Source organism: Lissotriton vulgaris, chromosome 10, assembly GCF_964263255.1.
Source record: "Lissotriton vulgaris chromosome 10, aLisVul1.2, whole genome shotgun sequence".
NCBI classification, from domain to species: domain Eukaryota; kingdom Metazoa; phylum Chordata; class Amphibia; order Caudata; family Salamandridae; genus Lissotriton; species Lissotriton vulgaris.
The window spans coordinates 234,650,804-234,673,981 of NC_141698.1; positions in this window are offsets into that span (position 1 = coordinate 234,650,804).

Here is a 23,178-nt window from a genome sequence, read left to right on the forward strand (position 1 = left end):
ATTTAGCTTCCTTTCCGCCCAGACCATGGTGAAGGGAGCCGGGAAGCATCCCGAGAAGGGGAAGGGTCCCGCAACCCGTGCCCAGCTCCCGTGCGGGCGTTTGAGGGGGGAGACAGTCGCACCCCGGGGGATCTTCAGCCCGGAGGAGGTGGCCGCACTAATTTTTTATGTTCAGCGCCGCCTCCCCAGGACCATCATGGCAGGCGGCAAGATCGGTAGCGGGTACGGGATCCGGGAGCGCCGGAAGCGGTGGGAGAAGGTGTGCCGGGCCATGTACCACCACTCTCGGGTCCGGCGCACCTACAACCAGGCCACCCACCGCTGGACGGATGTCCTGGACCGTGAACGCGATCTGCTCGACCTGCATGGCCTAGAGATCCCCGGGCTTGGTGAGTAGTAGTAGCTATTTCTTTACTGCTCTGTTTTCTCCTGCTCTGTGTGTTATTATATCGCAAATTTTTGTTTTTTACCAAGAGCAATAATGCTGCTGATCACATTGTAGGTAAATTATATTTCAAAATCTTCTGTGCATTTCAGGTGCACTGCTCTCCTTCTCAGTAGTGTTGCTACTATGCTTATTGGTTTTCGATTTTGTGTTCATTTCATTGGCCTGTGAAATTATGTATGAGTGTAGTTTAAAGAACTGCATAATGCTAGACACTAAGGTTCAGATTTTTAATTACCGGCGCATCCCTGCAAAGTAGCAGGGATGCGCCAGTAATTGTGCGCCACGCCACCACCACCCATGGTGCGCCGTACTTACAATGCGGCGCACCATGGGCCCAAAACGTCACCAAAGCGTTACGCATCTGTGCCGTAAAGGCGGCGCATTGCTGGAGCTGCGCCGCAACGATGGCGCAGCTCCAGCAATGCTCTGGGGTGCCCTATCTCCCCAATGCTGCGTCAAGCCGTACGTCTGCTTCAAGCAGGCGCAGGGTTTGAGTCACGCATCATTGTCCTCAAAGTGTGCAAATCAAGCAATACTAATAACGTAGTAGACCACATGAGATCGGTCAAAATATCCTGTGGAATAGTTGTCTATTTGCTATTTGGCCAAAATATTTTGTTATTGTTCTTTTGAAATGTTTGATTTGGTTGACAAATATCATCCATGTTTTCTGGTCTTTCTTTCTTTCATGTTGTACATCAGCTCCCCCTAGGGGCAAGAGGACACAGGAGGAGGCTGCTGTTCAACAGGATGCAGGCCAGGATCGGGCAGGCGAGGGCTCCTTTGCTGGCCCCGGTAAGTTTTAATTTTAATATAGAGTACCTATTTTTTCCTAGTGTTCCTCATTCGATTTTTTCTAAATCGTCTTTGATCTTCTTGTAGACTGTATCTAATTCTTATCCTGCCTCGACTATGACTCCCTGTGGTATTACTAGATTATTCTTATTAGTCTGTCTGTGTAGCTAACTAAGATTGCACATTTGGCAATTCCATTGGACTCCCATTCTAGTCAGCAATAGCTCTATGCACTGAGTGCAGTCCCCCGGGATTGTCCATAATGTCTTTTCAAGTCTTCTAAATGTTTATGCTTTGACAATTGCCAACAATAACAAGGTGAATGACCACCAAGAAAGAATAAGATACTACTTTACTTTTGGTTTGGATAGTAGGACAATCCATTCTACTACTGTTGCAGGGACAAATCTGCATAAACAGAACTATGGACACTAAATAATGCATTGCTTAGCTTATCAATTATAATAGGTGCTGTTAGACTTTCCACATACCTCAGTGATAACAGACTTTGTAGTTGAACCCCAAATCTCCTTACTGACTAGATAGTGTGGCAGAGTCATTTAGCTCCCAAAGTCACCGATGATTGATCCCCAATGATGATTAGATTATCCAACGCAGGACAAGAGTACGGAGTCAGAGTCAAGAAGTGTCAGAGGAACGGACTCATGCTTGCAAAAATTCCAAAACCTTTAGCTCATCAACTCTAGTCTGGAGGACCAAAAACCACAGAGTCTATTTAAGTTTAAAAGCTTTATTAAAAGTAAACACATTTATTAAAATCAAGTTTGTCATAAAACTAAACGTTTAACTGAAAATGGAAAAGTGCTTAGTGCTGACGATTAATTGGACACATTTCTTGTGGTCGAGCCGAGCTCTCACCTGGTTTGAACTTGATCCTGCTCGTGTTCTTAGAAGTCAAGCTTCTGTCTGTTAGGAGAAAAAGTGGTGCGTGTGAAAAATAAAAAGCAAGCATTCATCAGTTGTGCCAAAAAGTGCAGCAAGACAACAGCCTTCCCTGGAAAAAGGGACATTTTTACTTTAGAGTAGACAGTCACAAATTATTACATTGTGTTCTGTTTTTTTCACATTTCTTTATTCCTCCTAGACCAAATATTATACAGTAGTGAGTGGTGTATTCTAACATTCTTAAATGTACTTTGTAGGTGGAACATCTGGAGGCGGGGCCAGCGCGGAGGTGGTGATATTGGACGAGGGGAACAACTCTGGGGAGGAGGCGGTGCAAGTGCCGGACATGCCTGTGAGGGTTAACACGGTGGTGGCGGGCAGAGGTAAGCTATATATTCCTTACTTATTGAGATTGAAGACTGCAGAGTGTGCTTTCTGCACGGGTGTATTATAAATCAACCAGGTAGTAGCCTCCTCTAAATGTACTTCGACTTAGCTGTGAAGTTTTTGGCGAGAAGAATCCAAATCAGATCTGAGATGAACTTGATGGATGGGATGAACGAAAAGCGAAAGAAGGGTGTAAGTAAGTGTGGAATGACGAGAAATTTAATGATGACTGGCAAAGAAGAATGATATGTGTTTGCTTGGTCCCCGAGGTGGCTGGGAAGGAAAGAATATGGTATGGTGCATGGCTGGGTGAATGATGAAGCAAGGATGGGTGGAAGGATAACAGCCTGGGTGGGTGAAACAGAAACTGTATGTGTGCATATACTTTGAATGGATGGATGCCTGGATCATGGTACTATCTGACTCTTAGATAGCATATGTGTATCTAGAGAGAGTAGACAGTCACTGGATGAACTAAGTGTTACTTTGAAGAGCATGTAACACCGCACCCGCACGTCCGTTCCAGTGTAGGAAAGGCAAGGAAAAGAAGTTGTAATTTTGTCCAAATACTACCATGAATAGTAGCAGTAGTTTGTATTGGAACTGCAAGCACAGCATATATCCGGTTATTACGGTGGACACTCCCTACCTCTCTTAATAACTTTAGTTTAGTAGTAGTACGTCATTCACGTGTGGGTGTATCACTGTTCACTCAATAATAAGCAAAGCACCTAAAGTCATCCCATATGTCATCAAATACATCCGATGTGAAGTGATAGATAATCAGATTATTTAGCTTCTTCATTTTCCTTTTCTAGTACTCATTTGCACTGTAGGGTGAAAGCTAAATTAATTAAGCAGTAGCCCTTTTAACAGAGTATTCTCAGTGCCACCCGTAATAGAAAAGTAAGAGCTTCACCACCTGCATGTACTGGACCGGTACAGTAACGCAAGTCTGTCTCACTCATCATGGTGTGCGTCTGTTTTTCTCGGGTGCAAGTTCACTGCACTGGCATTATGCTGGCTTGCATAAGATAACGTACCAATTTTCCTAAACAAGAGAGAAGAAGAAGAATAAGACTGGTGTACTGTCATAGTCGACTGTAATGGAAGTCCATAGTGTTCGTAGAATTTGTTCCTTAAACTCCCACTAATGTTAGAGCAAGGATGAAGAAATCGGAGGTTACATAGATACTGTCCTCAATAGTTATGTACTGTGCTTTCAATTTGCTACTTGTACTGTGACACAACTTTCTGCTCAATCATTTTGTGTTAATCTTAAGGAGCATTGGTTACAGACTATGTCTTTCTTTCTTCATATAGTTGCTCCTTCCAAATCAAACAGACCATCAAGGAGGGAGCTGGCTCGAATGGCCCGGCAACGGAGGCTGGATGCCACTGTCGCCGAATATCGGCGGCTGGTGGCCCTGGAGGAGGAGGACACGCAGTCTACCGGTACAACAACAACATCCACTGGGACAGCTGCATCCTCCTCCGTGCCCCCACGGGCTGCCAGCCAGCGCAGTGCTCCAGCGGTACGGAGCCGGGCTACCAAAGCCAACCGCCACCGCCGAGCAGCAAAGACAGCAGCTGCCCCCCACAGGATTTGCAAGGCACGCCAGCGCCGCTTATGCCTCAGAGTGTCCTACCTGGAGTAGGAGGTCCTAACCTATAAGAACTTGGTGGAGGGCCTCCGCTTCGACCATGCCACCCTCCGCAAGGAGTATGATGCCCTGGCCGCTAAAGTCAACAGCACCCTGTCGTAGTGTCCCTTGCCCCTTTTTTAGAGACTTTTGGGGGGTGGGAATTGGGAGTTGGGTTGTTTTTGTGACTTTTGAAGGACAATCGTTGGGTTTAGGGAGGGTCTTGCGGGAGATTATTTTGTTAAGGCTACAAAAATATACTTTTTGAAACTTTATCTGGCCATACCTGTTTTTTACTGCTTTTGAGTCTGGTGGGTGGGGGTTTAACAGTAAGTTTGTTTTCCTGAATAGTCCTAGGACTTTAGTAGTACTACCGTCAATCTCTCGTCTCACCTAATACTCCATTATACTACCTCCAACCAAACGCTTATCTTACCTGTAATTTGTGTTTGAAAGTAGGGCTAGGCCCAGGGCTAGCTCCACGGGAAATGGTGATTAAGGTTGGCAATCCTGGGCGGATGAACTGTCCTCCTCATTGCGGTGGTACTAGTAGTGTGACACAGTGGCAGTTGCATGCCTATGGAAAAAAAGAAAATGAAACCTGGTTTGTCCTTACTGTAGCATTACAACGGTACGATAGAGAATATAGCAGGTGACAGTACACTTGAACAGTGCGACAATGTAGCCTAAGAAATGGTAAAGTATTGAAAGTATAACTTGTACTTGTGTTGGATTTCTTTGACATTGGCTACTACTACAAGAAATAGAACTGAAGCTGAGTAAGTCTAGAATATATCCTCGGATTCCTTCACCAGCCTGTTGCTATGACCTTATCCTCCCCAGCAAATGTGTGGAATTATTGATGTCATTTAGTCACACATAAAGCAAAACCACACAGCCCGGGGGAAGAGGGTTAGGGTTTGGAAAATGGATGGGAATGGGGGTTTCTTTTTGGGTAGGTTTTGTTGAGAGAAGAAAAAAAGAGCACAGCATGGACAAACAATAATTGAAGATAAAGAAATCTTTGGGTACAAAGCTAACCATAAATCTTTTAAGTGACATAAAGGAAGTGCATGCACTACTGCATGCATTGTTACTGAAAAGTAAGTAGTACTAGAATGCGACAGTACAGGGCTGCAGCGTTTTCACGTGCCTATCTCTGCACTCAGAGAAACACTTCTTACATTAAATTAGGTTTAAAAAATAGCCGAAGTAAAACCTATAGAATGGCTGTAGGGATCAATTTAGAAGCAGAGAGAGATCCAAGAAATGCAGTCATACTCATAGAAGAAAACAATGGATACTGTATCTGTATGTTGTTGTAGTTGTCCTGTTGAATTTGATAAGTAAGTTGCATGCAGTAAACAATTCCTCTTATTAGCGGCACTCCTCCATTCCAGCTGACGCTTCGTCCATTAATGTTGGTGACCAGAAGACACCCTGTCCACTGCCTGCCTGGCGGATGCTGAATTGCGGCTCGCTAATGTGAAGCCTGACTCCATCCTTTTTTCCCCATTGCACAGACTGAAACCCGGCCTGTAATTATTGAACGAAAAACAGGAAGTGATATATTACAACACCACTGATAAATAAATATAAGGTATGTACGCTGTGTAGTGCAAAAAGTCACACTTTGATTTTCCTAATAGACAGTACAATATTTTTGAAAGTGCGTACTCTGTCTGAGTCAACTTTTGAAGGATAAATAAGTATGGGCAAATTAATTTAGCTGATCTTTCCCCTCAAGCTAGGTGTACTGTAAACTGTGTTTTAGAACAAAATTAGACCTTCCCAGCAGTGCTCCCACCCAGACCCTTACTAAAGCCAGTCGCAAAAATGTAGAAGACCCCCAATCAGATCTCAAAAAACGAGGCCTAGCAGAAAACTGGTGACAAAACGTACTTTGAAAGTAAAAGTAGGCCCAAATACCCCCTTACCCACCGTGGATTGTATTCAAACCACTTGCAAGCAAGCAAAAGTATCCATAGCCAGCATCGCTCCAAGACTCGAAAACCCCCCACCCAAACACATGCAATAGAAATACTGCTAACCCTAACGAGCCCTAAGTTAAGAATAGTGGCAAAGGCTTTCTTTAACTATGCCAAATCCCCCCTTTCCCACCATAGATTTTCTTCAAATGACTTGCAACCAAAATTACACATTCTCACGAGTGCTCTAAGACCCCAGAACTAAGTTGCAAAAATCTAGAACACCCCGAAACACATGCTGCTAGGGCTAACCCTAACGAACCCTAAGTTACAAAAAGTGCCAAAAGGCTTTTCCTTATGGATTTTGTCCAAACCACTTCTATCCGGTATTAGACCTTCCCAGGAATGCCCCAAGACCCGCCAACCCACCCGCAAAAAAGCACAACACCCCCAAACAGCCAAAAAGGAAAATCTCATACTTACAATATTTCTCGGCCTTCGGTCCAAACGCGCTGTGCAGCTAGGTCATAACTCCCGTTTTCCACCACGGATTTCCTGAAAAGCAAATGCAATCAAGATTAGACTGTCCCAGCAGTGCTCCCAGACCCCAAAACTCACCCACAAACACCCGGAACCCCCCCAAAGAGCACCTCAAAGGCAAGCAAGTCAGCAAAAACACAAAAACAATTCCGCCTCCGATTTGGTCCAAACCACTTTTATCCGGTATTAGAGCTTCCCAGCAATGGCCCCAGAGCCGTCAACCCAGGAGAAAACTAGTAGAAGACCCCCAAACAGCCAAAAAGCAAAACTACAAAAATAGGGGGCAATTTCCAAAATCACTCTGCGTGCGCTCTGCAGCTAGGCCCTAACTCCCCTCTGCCACTATGGATTGGCTTCAAACCTCTTGCAAACTAAAGTATCCATTGCCATCAGTGCTCCCAGATCCCGAAACCCACCCACAAACACCAGGAAGCCCCCCAAACAGGCCCCCGAAAATGCTACATTGAGCAAAATGTCAGAAATAGCAAAAAAAAATTCTGCATGGATTTTGTCCAAACCACTTCTATCTGGTATTAGACCTTCCCAGGAATGCCCCAAGACCCGCCAACCCACCCGCAAAAAAGCACAACACCCCCAAACAGCCAAAAAGGAAAATCATACTTACAATATTTCTCGGCCTTCGGTCCAAACGCGCTGTGCAGCTAGGTCATAACTCCCGTTTTCCACCACGGATTTCCTGAAAAGCAAATGCAATCAAGATTAGACTGTCCCAGCAGTGCTCCCAGACCCCAAAACTCACCCACACACACCCGGAACCCCCCCAAAGAGCACCTCAAAGGCAAGCAAGTAAGCAAAAACACAAAAAAATTCCGCCTCCGATTTGGTCCAAACCACTTTTATCCGGTATTAGAGCTTCCCAGCAATGGCCCCAGAGCCGTCAACCCAGGAGAAAACTAGTAGAAGACCCCCAAACAGCCAAAAAGCAAAAGTACAAAAATGGGGATTCCCAGCAATGGCCCCAGAGCCGTCAACTCACCCGCAAAGAAGTAGAACACCCCCACAAGTGCTGAATCTTTCTTCATTGGGCGTAATCCAGCCCTCTGCTTTGAGGGAAATAGGAGTCTGGAGGAGGAGGATAGAGGAGCATGTTCTTCTGAACTTGTGAACCTGAGGAATGCAGACTGCGGCACCTTCAAATCAATAAGCAAACAAGTGAAGACAGTTCTGCTGATGGGCTTGTTTTGGTGATTAGGTGATTAAAGTTTGAATTATATTAACTGTGCACAACAAAGAAAGACAGACACACAGGAATAAAAGTGAATAAGGACGAAAAAGAAAGTTATTGATTCATTGTCTCATTTTCAGGGCTCGGTGTCAGTGAATATAAATAAGGCTTCGTCATCATACTCTGCGAATTCAGGCAGGGTGAGCTCAGTGTCACCTAACAGAGAAGAAATTCCCTCATCTACGTTGCTGTCCACCTCGTCTTCATCCGGCATGCTTTCTCGTACTTGGTAATCTGGTGGTATGAGGTGCTGATTCATCTTGATCATTGTTAACCTCTCCACATTTTTGGGCGAGAGGCGGCTCCGTTTGGGAGTTACAATGCCACCAGCAGCACTGAAAACACATTCAGAAGACACGCTTGCGAGTGGGCAAGACAAGTAGTTTAAAGCCGGGTTGGAGAGCTGTGGCCACAATTCTTTTTTCCCATGCCAATACGCCAATGGGTCAGCATTAACATAGACCTCTGTTGAGTCATTCAGATAGTCCTGCACCATCGACTCAAGGTCCTCCAAGGGTCCTCCACTTTGCTTAGCTTTTGCTGTGACCTTTTGAGAACCAAACCCAAGCCGAGTTAGCCAATCCTCTTCAGCATCCAATGTTACTGTTGTGTCTGGTGCAGATGATCCGGTTGCCGGTGTCTTTAACGGCAGAGAGGTCACTTGTGCCACAGTCACAGGTGCAGAAGTGGATTGTTTTGACTGGGGATGGCCTGCTGATGCTGATGCTGAAGTACTGCCTTTTCCTTCAATGAGCTGCCGTTCTCTTTCAAACCTCTTGGCTGACAAGGCTAGCCAACGTTTGTACTTTGCAACATCTTCATTAGCAAAAGGAAAGAATGCTCGGCCTGCCAGCGCCTTTTTGTAGCGTGGATCCAGAATAGTAGCACAAATGTAATGCTGTTCTGAGTGGATCATTTTAAGACGTTCATCACCTTGTAGGCGCCCTAATAACTTCTCCGCCAAAACAAAAGGGTATTGGTTTTTTTCATCTTTTTGAAACACAGAAGACACCGCCTTCAGTTGGTGCTCCAGCATGTACAACAATGGGATAGCTTTTCCCAAATTACAGTCCTCCTTGCTGACTGCACGCGTGAAGAACTCAAAAGGACGAAGCATGTCTGTCAGGCTTTTAACTAGGTCCCATTGCACCGCATCCATCTTCAGGTCCTTCTGAGCTGTACCCTGTTTTAAGAAATAGTGATGGAGTACCGTATACTGCTCATACAGACGCTCAAGCATGTAGAAGGTTGAGTTCCAACGTGTTGGCACCTCCTGGATGAGTGCTTTCACTGGCATTCGACGTTCATGTAGCAGGCTCCTCAGATGCTTCCGGGCCTTAAAAGAATGGCTGAAGTGGTTGCACATTTTTCGGCAGGTGGCCACTACCTCGCACGCTGGACTGTCTTCATCACTCAAGAATTTTTTAACAACCAGGTTTATACAGTGCGCCAAACACGGCACTCTGAAATAGTCACCCAGCTCCATGGCCTTAACTACATTGGCGCCATTATCCGTGGAAACATAACCAATCTGGCGTTTTTTTGGGGACAGCCAGTGAAAGACCTTTGTGTTAAACTCATCCAAAATGTTTTGTGCTGTGTGACGTTTCTCCAAGCCAAACATGGCTAGTGTTGCATGTTTCCGAGCAGCTTTAAAAACTTGGTCCGGGTCAACACCTGCGTTTAGCTTTGCTTTAACCCCTGAAAAAGAGACCCAGTGTGCAGTGATGCACATGTAATCAGCGCCTGTGCCACTGGTCCACATGTCTGTTGTCAGATGTATAGTGTGACCAGCACTCTTCTGCAAAGCTGCCCCAATCACCTCCAGCACATCTTCATGTAGTGCTTGAACCGCAACTCTGGCAAAATAGAACAGGCTAGGAACCTTCCATTTAGGGCAGAGCGCTGCCACTAATTCTAGAAAACCAACCCCTTCTACAAAAGAAAAAGGGAGAAGGTCCAGAGCTAGCATTTTAGCCAGCTTAGTGTTATACAGACGCGTCAGTGGTTGGTTGCGTTCATATGGCGCTTCTGTAAACAACATGTTTCTAATGTTACCCTGGACCAAGCATTTACGGGATGATGATGATGACTTCTTCGACCCAGTTACGCTCGCTGATGAACTTTTTCGCATTGGTGTCTCACTCTCTCCCACACTCTTAGTGTGGCTCACATGGGGTGTGCTGCTGACAGGGGTACTGGGTGTAAGTGAAGTGTTTGACACGTCTTCTTCCTCCTCGTCATCATCAGATGAAACATCAACGTTTTCTTGACGTGCAATTCGGGCTTCCTTGATCGCCTGTAGGTGCGCAAACCATTGGACAGCGTGCTGTCTCTTAAGATGACCTCTCTGGCCTCCGGTACCATAGTTGGTACCAAACTTACCACGACTAACTGCAAGCTTACAAATGGCGAAGTTTTCCCTTTTTGGGCAAACACTAAAGAAGTCCCAAGCTGGGGACTTGAATTGTCTGTGGGGGGCGGAGGAGGCGGCGATACTGGTGGTGGTGGTCATGCTGCTAATGCCAGATGAAGTGGAGGATGTGGATTGTGAACTTTAGTACGTTGTGCACTTTCACCACCACTAATTGAGGTCGAGGTGGATGGAGGTCCCTTCTGGCGAGGAAGCGGTACGTGTTGGTGTACTAGTTAACTCCAATGATTGTTTTGTTTCCATTGCCTCCTCGTGGACATCATCATCACGCTCAGCAGCTTCTCGGTCTAGGGTCAAAATGTCTGTTTGCTGCATGCCCGCTGGGGCTGCAGTGACCTTTATGATGACTGGGTCGTCGTCGTGAGAGCCTTCATCAGCAGCAGTATCCGCCACTTCTTGTTGAGCCTCATCACACTCCATAACTATGAGACTTTGGACGAGCTTCCTTTTACGCTTATGTACCTTTGTCAGATCATGGTGTGCCTCACTCTCAGAGGGCAGTGGTGCTGCTGGTTCCCAATTGTGATCCGTATCATCAGAAGGAGGTGTGCTTGAAGAAGATGTAGACACCAGCCTTGATCTCTTCCTTGCTAGGGGTGTGGAAGACAATGAATGATCATCAGGAGGAGTGGCTTCCTCAAATGATACCTCGCCTTGATTGTCGATTTCCTGATGTGCCCCTTCTTCGGGAGGAACAACTATTGTGGGCACTTGTGACCCTCCATGCACCTCTGCTTGCGCATCTCCTTGTGCTGCCTCTCCTTCCACTTGTACTTGGGCTTGTACTTGTACATGTGGTTGTTGTTGCGGCTGTGGTTGTTCAACACTCGTCAGATGAGTTACAACAACCTGTGTTGATTGAGGGACATTGCTGCTACTTTCTTGCGATGAGCCAACATCACTGGTCGATGGTGATTGAAGAAGTACACTGGCTGTCTCTGCAGCACTCAAGGGCTTGGACTTAAAATGGCGTGGTGGTGGTGGTGGCACTGAGCCCAATGGAGCAGGGGTGCTGCTCCCAGCTTGGTCCCCAGCAGATCCCGCTGCTGCTGCAGGCGTACTTTTTTTTTTACTCCCAAAAAATGTGGCGGGCGGCACACCAGTCTCCTTGGTAACTTGCTTCTTCTGCTCCTTACTGGCAACTTTCTTGCTAGAGGAGCTACGGGGAACTTTTTTTGGGGCCATCTTCTTCAGAGCAGGTCAGAACAGCAGGCTGCAGTTGCACGAGTTGCAGAGTTGTCTGTGGCCAGACGTGACGTCGCGTGACGTTATGATGCACACACACCGCTGCAGGACTTCTTCCTGGCACTGGTGGTTCTCTTGAGTCTTGTGCACCTAAAAGCAATGGAAGACAGAGGAACATCAGTTCAGTTATACACCCCAAAAAAACGAAAATCACAGAAAAATCAGCACAATCCCAAGCCATCCAGGCCCTCCATGATGTTTAAATTCAAGACACCCCACAGAAAGACTAGGCCCATGCATCACTCACAAGCAATGGGCATAAAGGTTGAAAGCTAGGCAAAATGGTTGCAGACCTAAGAACACTGCCTGCATTCAAAATGCCCCCCTGCCTCCCAGCACATGGCCAGGGCCTGCCTGTAGCAGCACTCAAAATGGCCCCCACCCACATGGCCTGTCCCCATGAACGCCCCAAAAAATCGAAATACACAGAAAAATCAGCACAATCCCATGCCATCCATGCCCTCCATGATGTTTAAATTCAAGACACCCCACTGAAAGACTAGGCTCATGCACCACTCACTACCCCTGGTGAAAAGGCCACAACAACAGCCCAAAAAAACGAAAATCACAGAAAAATCAGCACAATCCCAAGCCATCCAGGCCCTCCATGATGTTTGAATTCAAGACACCCCACAGAAAGACTAGGCCCATGCATCACTCACTACCCCTGGGCATAAAGGTTGAAAGCTAGGCAAAATGGTTGCAGACCTAAGAACACTGCCTGCATTCAAAATGGCCCCCTGCCTCGCAGCACATGGCCAGGGCCTGCCTGTAGCAGCACTCAAAATGGCCCCCACCCACATGGCCTGTCCCCATGAACACCCCAAAAAATCGAAAAACACAGAAAAATCAGCACAATCCCATGCCATCCATGCCCTCCATGATGTATAAATTCAAGACACCCCACAGAAAGACTAGGCTCATGCACCACTCACTACCCCTGGTGAAAAGGCCACAACAACAGCCCAAAAAAACGAAAATCACAGAAAAATCAGCACAATCCCAAGCCATCCAGGCCCTCCATGATGTTTAAATTCAAGACACCCCACAGAAAGACTCAGTCCACCCACCACTGAGTACCCCTGGGCAAAAGGCCCCAAAACAGCCCAAAAATCAAAAATTCCAAAATTGTAGTTGCAGCAACTGTAATGCCTCAAACAAACTTACTTGTGAAATTTCTAATCCAAAAGTGATCCAAAGAAAGTCAAAAAGGCCTAAAATCCAAATATCCAGCAGCATCCACAAAAAGAAATCCTTCCAGGTGAAGAATCCGAATGAAAATGACCAGCACATGAAGAAAGCACTGGGAGGAACCTGCTGGACAGGAACAGGAAGATGGAGACTGTGGGGCACTTCCTTCCTTCCCCCCCCCCCAAAAATGGACTCCTTGCAAGAAAAAGTGCAGGCAAATGTCAACCTGAGAAGTTATTCTGATAAAAATCATCATTTCCAGAAGGTTTATGCTGCTTGCTGGTGGATTTCTCGTGCAGAATTGCAAATTTTGTATTTTCGCGAGTGCGAGATTGTTGCTGCCCGCCGCATCTACAAGTTCGCAATTGCGAACTCCCGCGATACGTGATCACGGTGTACTCGCGTTGACAAACTCTCGCAGTGCAAGGTGGCAAGCCGCGATGACGTAATTGTGCTCGCCAAACTCTCGCGGGATCCCGCAGCAAGATCCAAAATGGCGCAGCACTCGCAAAATATCGAGAAAAACAACTCAGCAAATGCTGAATGATGGTAAGTGAACGCCGCACGCCGCAAAATTGTATCACCAAGAAAAAAAAAATCCGCTGCGTGCGAATTTGCGGATTTTTGGTAAATTCGCGAGCGTTCGCGGATTGCGAATTTACCGAAAATCCGCAAAATCCGCGAGCAGAACGGATTTTCCGCCCATGCTTATTGTGGAGTACTTTCGAACAAAGGTGTCTGGGGTCAATGCACTGGCATAATGAAAATTGAGGAGGCTCCCCTGCCAGGTACGTGGAGGTCACCCCCTTCGGACTAAATCGTGAGCTCTCCGGCCAGATTTCTGTCATGAGAGGGCTCCACCCCAGGCCCCCCCCTCCTTGGGCCTTGGATGTTGCGTTACCTTGCAGAGCTCCTCTCCTTCATTTGGTGCCCTAAGTTCTTGTAATATTACCCTTCTCCAGATTTCTTCAGATTTCTGAATGGAGTATAAACAAGCATTTTCAACGCATCGGTCTCGCCTTTGGGACCTTATATGTATTTAGCAATGCAGCATATTAGCCTGGGCGCTGAAACATCTACTGTTACAGGCACCTGGGACCGTTCATTCTCATGGGCAAGGAATGTCACACACACACCATCACAAATGAAGCAAGGGACAATGGAGTTCAACGAGTGCTTTGAGGTTTCAGGAACAATTGCAAACATGCTCAGCCTGTATTTCTATCTTGGAAGCAAACTATGGCCAATAAATATATAGGGCCATGATCAGAAAAAAACTGATCTAGTTAGAACACATTGTGACAAACTGGATATGATGGATGCCATTCTGAAATTTCCGAAAACAAATGTTGTGGGGTTCACGTACACAAAATTCACAAAATATGTGAGTGGCAGAAATTAAATAATGCGCCTATTGACCAATAATATCATTTACAGGGTTGACTCTGTAGCTAACCTCACCCCTTAACAGCCTCCTATTTGTTGAGGAGGGGATATAGGAATACAAGGAGCGGAAAGTACAGGAAATAAACAGGCTATCAGGATATTACTGTCAGTTCCGGCCACCTTCTTCCCAACCCATGGGACTAGGAGAAGCAACGGTGATGCAAGGGGTACCGCTCACCAGCCACTGCTCGCACATGCAATCCTCACTGTGCCTAATTGATGGCATGACTAGCCATGCTGGTTAAATAGGGTATTATTAATGGGAACATAGAATATCAGAGGTGTCTGAGGCCCAACAACACACCAGAGGTGCCAGGTGAACACCCAACAAGAAGCCAAAAACCACAGAGGTAGAGGATGCTGTAACCAAGACACGCACCAGCCCCGAACCAAGGCTGTACTCCAGCCACAGAGACAGTAAGAAGGAGGAAGAGCAAAAAGCAACACCAAAGCAATTGTCAAGCCAGTGCTCCAGCAACTAAACACACGTCCAGCCCCCCTTATTTAATCTCTACACGAATGGTCTTGAGAAGGCCATGCTAGAGGGGAGTCAGGACTTACCAGCTATCGCCTGTCGTCCCATTCCCGCATTGCTCTACTTGGACGACGCAGTTATAATGGCGCGAACCCCAATACAACTTCAGATTCTGTTAAATCGCTATTGCAAATTTATGGCCTCATTGGACCTTGAGGTTAATATCAACAAAACTTTTGCTATGCATTTTGGTAAAAAGATAGCCAAGACGAAACCGATATTCATTGAAGAAGCCAAGTTGGACTGTACTAACACCTACCCATACTTACGTATTTTATTTGATAATAATTCTTCTTGGAAACAGGCCATTAGTAGTAGGCACCTTCTATTCTTGAGAGCTACTTCTGCCCTCATTGCTTTTGCGCGTAAATTAGGGAAGCCTCCCCCAAAAGAACTTATGCAAATATATCATGCAAAATGCCATAGTGTAGCTGTTTACGGTGCTGGGGTGTGGGGCTATGTACCCATGGACATCTTACAGAAGGTAGAGAACAATTTTACTCGTTTTTTGTTGGCCGTCCCGCAGTGTTCTCCAACGTTTGGTTGCCATATCGAACTGGGCATGGATTACATTGCCGACTACATTAAAATCCAGCCAATATTACTATGACACCGCATTTGGTCAACGGAGCAGTGTAGTTTAACACGTGCATTAATTTCGGACTGTTTGGGCCTAGATAATTGGTCAGATATCCTGTGGCTGTCCTTTGTACACAGCTTTTTTTAGATTTGGACCTTTCCACATATTTTAAAGAACCTTCCATTTTATCTACTATTACAAGAAAGACTTTAAAATGTTATGTTTGTCACATCTAAGGGAATTGCGTACATCCCAATAAATTAATAAAGTCTCAAACCGACAAATTTTAACTATCCAATGTACACAGGGCATTCAACCGTATCTCACCTTTTGTCTGACCACTTACGAAAAATACCTGCTGACTCGGTTCAGGTTCAATATATTTTCTCGTTTGGTTACATTTCCAAAGAAACAAGACTGGTCCACTCCATCTATCCGGTGTCCTTGTGATGGTATTTCCGAACAGTCCACTATCCATGTAATATTGTTCTGCAAATTTTATGAATCACCCCACAAGCGTTGGATTACACCAATATTGTTATCCCTGGGTTTGAGAAGATGCCACCCTGCCCTCATGGCGTTACAACATTTAGAATCAGTATTTATTGCTAAATGCATTGCCATGTTTCTTAAAATCTGTCTAAAAATTTGTTGCAAATATGATTAATTGTAGTTCCAATGTTTTATAATTCTTACAGTTATTTATTTTTTTATATTTTTGTAACAAACTCTTGTTCTTTTTTAAACTATGTATGTTGATTCTCATCTGTAGTTTTTGTCGTTCCTTTAAAATTTGGAAACCGAATAAAAGTTATTTACTACTACTACTACTACTACTACTACTACTACTACTACTACTACTACACACGTCCAGCCAGCCGGCAACTCACTCCCACACCCAGAAAAGGGGTAACGTAGCACAGTCAACAGGTGGCCGCCTGGCCGGCCAGGAGCTCGGGTGAGTAGCCTGCCACAAAGACCCACAGACACAGAGCCCAGGTCACAGAACAGGAATAAATGAGACAGCAGGGCAAACAGACTGACAAGCAGATCCTGGTCCCAACACAGCCAAGAGCCCACAACCAGACACAGTACCAGCACATACACATGCAATGAGGTCACAGTGATACCGAGCGAACCCGACCCACAGGGACACTGAGACCAGAATCCAGGCCCAAAGAGGGATAGCACCGGGCCGCAGCATCAACCTCACAGCCCCGAAACTGCTGTCCAGTCACAAGACCACTACCACAGGATACTGGCGGAAACAATGGACCCCTGCACAGCAAAGCACAAGAGAGCCCACTCGAGCCCCAGAGACTCCAGAACCGAAGACAGACCCCCAAAAAAGGAGCTGGCCCAGAGTCCACACTGTCAAGCAAGAGCAGAAGCGCAAGCAGCAGAGTTCAGCACTGTGGCTGCCAATGCCCGCACAAACCGGGAAGCAACCCAGGGCATAGAGGTCAGCCACAAAGCACAGCACACACCAACTGGAGAGAATGCACCGCAGACCCCCGGCTGGTCCACTCCATCTATCCAGTGTCCTTGTGATGGTATTTCCGAACAGTCCACTATCCATGTAATATTGTTCTGCAAATTTTATGAATCACCCCGCAAGCATTGGATTACGCCAATATTGTTATCCCACAAAGCACAGCACACAGCAAGTGGACTTGGCATCCGTGAAAAAGTGTACAGAACCATTGTGAGTGACCTTTAGCTTGGCAGGGTACAGTAACGAGTATGGGATCTGGGCCTGCATCTGGAGCCGCTTTGCAGTGAGAAACTCCAGCCTCGCCGATTGAACTGCAGGTGTGAAATCTGGATAAAATTAGATAGTGTTACCTTTGTGCATGATAGTCTCCTTTTCTCGAGGCAGTCGCAAGCTAAGATCTCAGTCCTGATAATTCAGAATTCTGGCCAAGATGGGTATAGGTACAGCTCCGATTGGAGGTTTGGCACCCAAGGCACGATGCGCCCTCTCCACTGCGAAGACAGCAGATAATTGTGGATCGAAGAGCTTGTGGAGCAAGTCTGCTATGTAGGTCTCCATCTAGGCATTGGCTGTTTTCTCAGGTATGCCAGTAATTCCCAGATTATTACAGAGGGACTTGGCCTCCAAATCTTCGTTCTTGGCACAAATGATGCCTATCACCTCATCCATATGCAGTAACTATTCCTTGGTTTCAACTTGGAACTCATGAAAATCCGATGCCCGTTTTCAAGCACATCAAGGCAGGTCTTGTGTGCACCCATCTGTGTTTTGACAGCATCTAATTGGGAGGTTAACGCATTCAACTTGGTATCGATGTTCCGAAGGCTATACCTAATTTGGAGCATCAGGGTGCGCAGATCCTCGCCCCGGTCTTCTGTCTGCGACTATGGCAGCCTCTCCGTGCCGACCTCCAGATCCTATTCTGTGAGTCTCGTGGTTCTCCTCTGATTAAAGGTCAGCTTCGGCTGATTTGCCTCTTGCTTATCCATTTCTCTCTAGTTGTCACAAGGGCTCCTGTAATAACCACCGACGGGGTTCGGGCCAGCAGACTACGTGAGGGGGGACAGCTGCCAAACTGTTGCACCAGTTGCCCATCTGTTGTCACTCCTGGGACTTGAGGGAGGGGCCTACAAGTAACACAAGCACACAGGGTCGCTCACGGAGCAACCATCTGGCCAACGTCCAGGGCCCATCCAGACCAGGCCAGCTGCTCCAGATGCATTGCTCCCAGCTTTATTCTGAAACGGGCGTGGGCCCCAAATAGCAAGAGCTCCTGTATGTTAAGCGCTCTCCTCGGGCGCAGCAAGTCCCAGTGTGTCCCTACAGCCGAATGAGCCATGCAACCTGCACTCCCACGCCTGCTCAAGGTGCAAGACGCCAGTTAATGCTTCAAGGTACACAGAGCAGTCTCCCTGCTATGGACGCTGTGCTCCCCTCATAACTGCATCACCTTAGGGCCTCAGAATGGTGCACAGGGCCCTCGTGTCAGTCGTGTCAGTTTCATTTTCCCCGACCAGCTAGACCGATTCCGGTCCTCCGGCAGGTATGTGTCTCTGGCGGCCCGGGAACTCAGAGCCACCCAGAGCCACCCCACGAGTCCCAGCTACAGGGCGGAGATCGAGCAGGCCCCCCACTTGGCCTCCGGGCTCGCGCTGTCCACGTTAGCACCCAAATGTCACACTCCAGACATGCGCCACCCCACTGAGGCCGATAGAGCGCTGCCCAATGCTTTTTAATGGGCAGAATCCTCACCGCTGCAGAACAGAGGCTCCTCACTCACCTCCTGGTCCTCGAGTTGGCCAGCAGTCAGCCACGCCAGTTACGGCCTTCAGCGAGGGGGATGCCGCAGGTTCAGCTCCACACCGCTGCAGCTCTGGGGCTTCGCACGCACCTGCCGGTTGTCTGAGCCAGCCAGCAGTCTTCCACGCGGGTTGCAGCCTTCACCATGCGGGACGCCACGGGCTCGAGTCTCTGCGCAGCCGCACTGCACGCCAGTGACTCCAGAGCTTGTGGCCAGGCCCTCTTCCGCTGGAGCACACCCCCTCGCCTCAAAGCCAAACACAGGGTCGCGAGTTGGCGCACTTGGGTCCCCTCATTCCAGGTTGCGTGCAGGACCGTGTTTTGTGCGGTAACAGCTCCCCAATCACACAGATCATTAAAGGATTAATTCTCTGCCGGCGGAGCTCGCCTAGCTAGCGGCCATTTTGCAGCTCAGCAGACCACGCCCCCGGATGTGCAGATCATTAATATAATTCGATACATCTATACAGGGACCACTGCCAGAGTAACATTTGGTATAAATGGGGAGTGCACTGAGGAGATTTATATAGCTAGGGTCTGAGGCAGGTATGTGTCCCTGCACATGCCCCAGGTTGGCCATTCCTCAATTCCAGCACTCCTTTATGCAGATGAAGTGGTCCTCTTGGACTGCATCCAATAGCCTAAATTGGAGACCTAGATTTAAAGGTTAGCTTTAAGACATGACTTGTGGGGATCCTATGCCCCTGAAAAAGTGTTTTGATATAGCATAGCAAGGTTTTAGCATATAAAACATGCATGGTTTCTTATCTGTGTATTTCTTTTTAACTATGTGGGGACATAGAAGCAACAGGTTGAAACAAGATGTGGCAAATTTGCAAAGACAACTACTGCACGTCTTTCCTTCTAGTCAATACTGGGCTTAAAACCCTTGAAAGGAATTACGCACAATTTATCGTGCTAAGTGTATTTCTGCAGCTGTGCATATGGGGAAATGCAAATGTGAAGAAACTAATTATATATGAGAATTCCTGACTGAAGAAACTTCTGTCTATTCCAACAAGCTGTCTACCCTAGGAAACACACTAAAGTTGATGGGAGGAATGCTTGCAATTTGTCTAATTGTTCTTTTGCTTACCATGCCACCTCAGTTTGGACCCAGCAATCTGCAAATCAGTCTTTACCCCCTGCTCCTCTTGTGAACAGTCTTGCCTAAATGTCAGGTCATGTCCTCCCTGAACCACATAACAAGCAACCCAGGACTGGGTTTGCCCTAGTTATGGGCTTATCAGCCAGATACAGCTCGGTTTCTGTGATACAGTGAGCACAGCTTTTGTGTGTTTGAAGTTACGCACATAATGGCCAAGGGTATGCTGACATGGGTCCCTTGCTCCTTGTGCAACTGGAACCAAGCTACACCTGCCTAAAGAGTCCCAATCAGAGCGAAAATGGTCCTGGGTTGCTTGTTTTTCTGTTTGGAGAGGACCTGGCTTGGCAGTTCAGGCTGGACTTCTGGAGCGGGTCAAGACTGATATGCATATAGGTAGCTCTAATCTGATGTAGCATGGTGGTCAAAAATCAGATTGGTTAGAATGCTACCCGAGCGATTGCCAGTGGTTAGACTTATTGCTAGCATCCTCCCACCACCTTTTGTGTGTTTGTATGTCTACCACAAGCCACAGGGAATTCAGGCTGCTGCATAGAGATGACCTTATTAGAGTAGTGCCCCTTCTCCTATGGCATGGTAAATGACTATACAAGAGGTTGTTTTAAACAGGAGAGTAGTGGTGGGCTGTCTTTCACATGACTGGGCATTGGAAATACCCTGGATCAAAAACACACACACTGTGCTGAGGGATAAATAGAATAAAGTTCTTTGATGATCCTGAATCTCTGTCAGATGCCAGCAAGGCAGAGCTCAATAGTGTGTCTCATCAGCATTTTACGCACAAAAGATTATCAATCATTGGTAGTAAAGTGAGTTTCAAAGCATATAATGATTTAACAACTGAGGGGGCTCCAACCCTTCTTGTCAGAAATAATTTAACATTCAGTGCAAATAGCTTTTAATTAGTTGTAGACCTAACATGGTTTATCTCATTGTTACTTTTAAGTGCAGAAATGTCTTATCAAAACACTAGCCAAATGTCTATGCAAGAATACCTCATTTTAAGGGATGTTACATTTTTACATTGTTTTGTGAATGTGATACTTTCTTTAAGACCTTTCCTTAAACAACACAATTTATGCTCTTGTAGAATGGCTCTAAGATTTTTATAACAACTGCAATCTCCTCAAGTTTGTGCCTGTGTTTCACCTTATGTATGGCATGCTGTATACACTCCTTAACAAATCAGAAATGCTATGGGGGATCCATGATTTGAATATGTGCAAAAGAAAATATTGTCTCATTGCTTGTATAGACTTGTGGTTCTTTTTAGAAAAAAGTGTAGGGTTTACAAATCTATTGCACTTATCTGTATTGTATGGCTTTGTAAATTAAGTCCATAACGCTTATTGACTGACTCCCCCAAATCTCATTAGAGTTTTGTGATTTTGAGCTTAGAGATAGGCTGTAAGATCCTCTTCAAAGAGTAACATCTGTTTATTATAAACATCATTCGCCAAATTCACAAACATTTCCCACATCTGCCAAATTTACTTTGGTCTTATTCTTATATAATTTAACATGAGCAAGTGAAATGCAATTACACCTTATGGTCAAAGTGCTAAAATCTCTTGCTACCCTTGAGAAATTAGAGATAGTACCCCCCATGCAGCATGACCTGAGGGGTTTAGAAGTTGCCCTCCTTTGTGATCAGAAATTTCTCGTTTATACGGAAGCCTCCTTGTGCAACCAAGTGTCCTGTAAACAAATGAATTAATGAACCTACAAGACCTTTTTTAACACCTTGGCTGCTTCGAACGTTCCGCGCCAGTGCGAAATGTTCAAAAAACGGGTGGGACTGCGTCGGCCGTTGCCCGTTCGCAGCACCAGCCAGGTAGTGCTCCCGTCGTCCGGTGGCCGACGGGAGCACGGAACGGGTAAAAGACATTAGACGCTAAAATTATTGTTAACTCATGGATATTCCACAAGACGCTAAAGGGTGTGCGAGAAGCCTTTGCCCTAATCCAACTTATTCTTCACTGATGTATCCTTCAGTGATTCTTCAATCAATCAATCAATCAATATATCAGTGTTCTTGTAAAGCACAACTACTCACCTGTAAGGGTCTCAAGGCGCTGAGTGGAGGGAGGGGGGAGCTGCTGTTCAGCTGAAGAGACAGTTCTTGAGGCGCTTCCTGAATTGAGGCAGAGATGGATATTGCCTCAGATGCAGTGGTAGGGGGTTCAAGGTCCTTGCAGTGAGGTAGAAGAATCTTCCTCCAGCAGTGGTCCTGTGAATCCGTGGAAGCCCAGGTCCTGATGAGCATAGCGGAGATGTCTGGTGGGGATGTGGAAGGAGAGGTGGTGGTTGAGGTACGCAGGTCCAGCGTTGTGGAGGGCATTGTTAACACATGTGAGGAGCTTGTAGGTGATCCTTTTGTTGACTGGGAGCCAGAGTATGTCGAAGGTGGCCAGTGATGAGGCTGCACCAGGGATGTTTAGGATGAGTCTATTGGACACGTTTTGCAACTTCTTTTGGAGTTTTTGTGTCATGCCTGCATAGAGTGCATTGCCACAGTAGAGTGCTGCTGATAAGTGCATAGTTTACTGTTTTCCTGGACTCTGTGGGGATTCACTTGAAGATTTTCCAGAGCAGGTGGAGAGTGTGGAAGCAGGACGACGAGATTTTGTTGGTGTGGTGGTTCATTGAGAGTGAGGATCCGGGTTGATGCTGAGATTTCATGAGTGGCCCTGGGTGTGGGGAGTTCTGAGTGCTGCGGAACACCAGGAGACGTCCCAGGCAGAGAGGGTGGAGCCGAGGATGTGGACTTCGGTTTTATTCAAGTTGAGCTTGAGGCAGCTGTCTTTCATCTTGGTGGCTACTGTCTTGGTTCGGCTGTGGGAGTTGTCCTTGGAGGCTGTGGGTTCTGTGAGGGAGAGAATCAGATGGGTGTCATCAGCGTGGGAGACGATATTGAGTCAGTGGCTTCTGTTATGTTTGGAAGCGGGCCATGTAGATGTAGACGTGGGTGGAGCCCTGTGGCACTCCACAGCTGATTTCTGTGGGCTCTGAGAGAAAAGGTGATTTTCTGTGTTCAGTTGGTGAGTAATGAGAGGGTCCAGTCTAGGGCTTTGTCACGGATGCCAGCGTTGTGAAGTCTAGCGCATAGGGTGTCGCGGGACACAGTGTCGAAGGCGTTCTCACCTTTGTTGAGGACTAAGCGGATGTCGTCTGTGGTAGGGAGAAGAGCGGTCTCAGTGCTGTGGTTGGTTCTGAATCCAAATTGGGAGCGGTCCAGGATGTTGTCTGTTTCGATGAACTCAGAGAGTGGGGCATTAATGGCCTTCTCGACGACTGGCTGTGAAGGGGAGCAGGGAGATGGGTCTGTAGTAGGAGAGGAACTGGAGGTAGTAATGAAGACGGTGGGGGAATGCCCAATACAGGAACTTTGGGACTGACTCCGGCCAACACCCAGCAAGAAGTGCAGACTCGG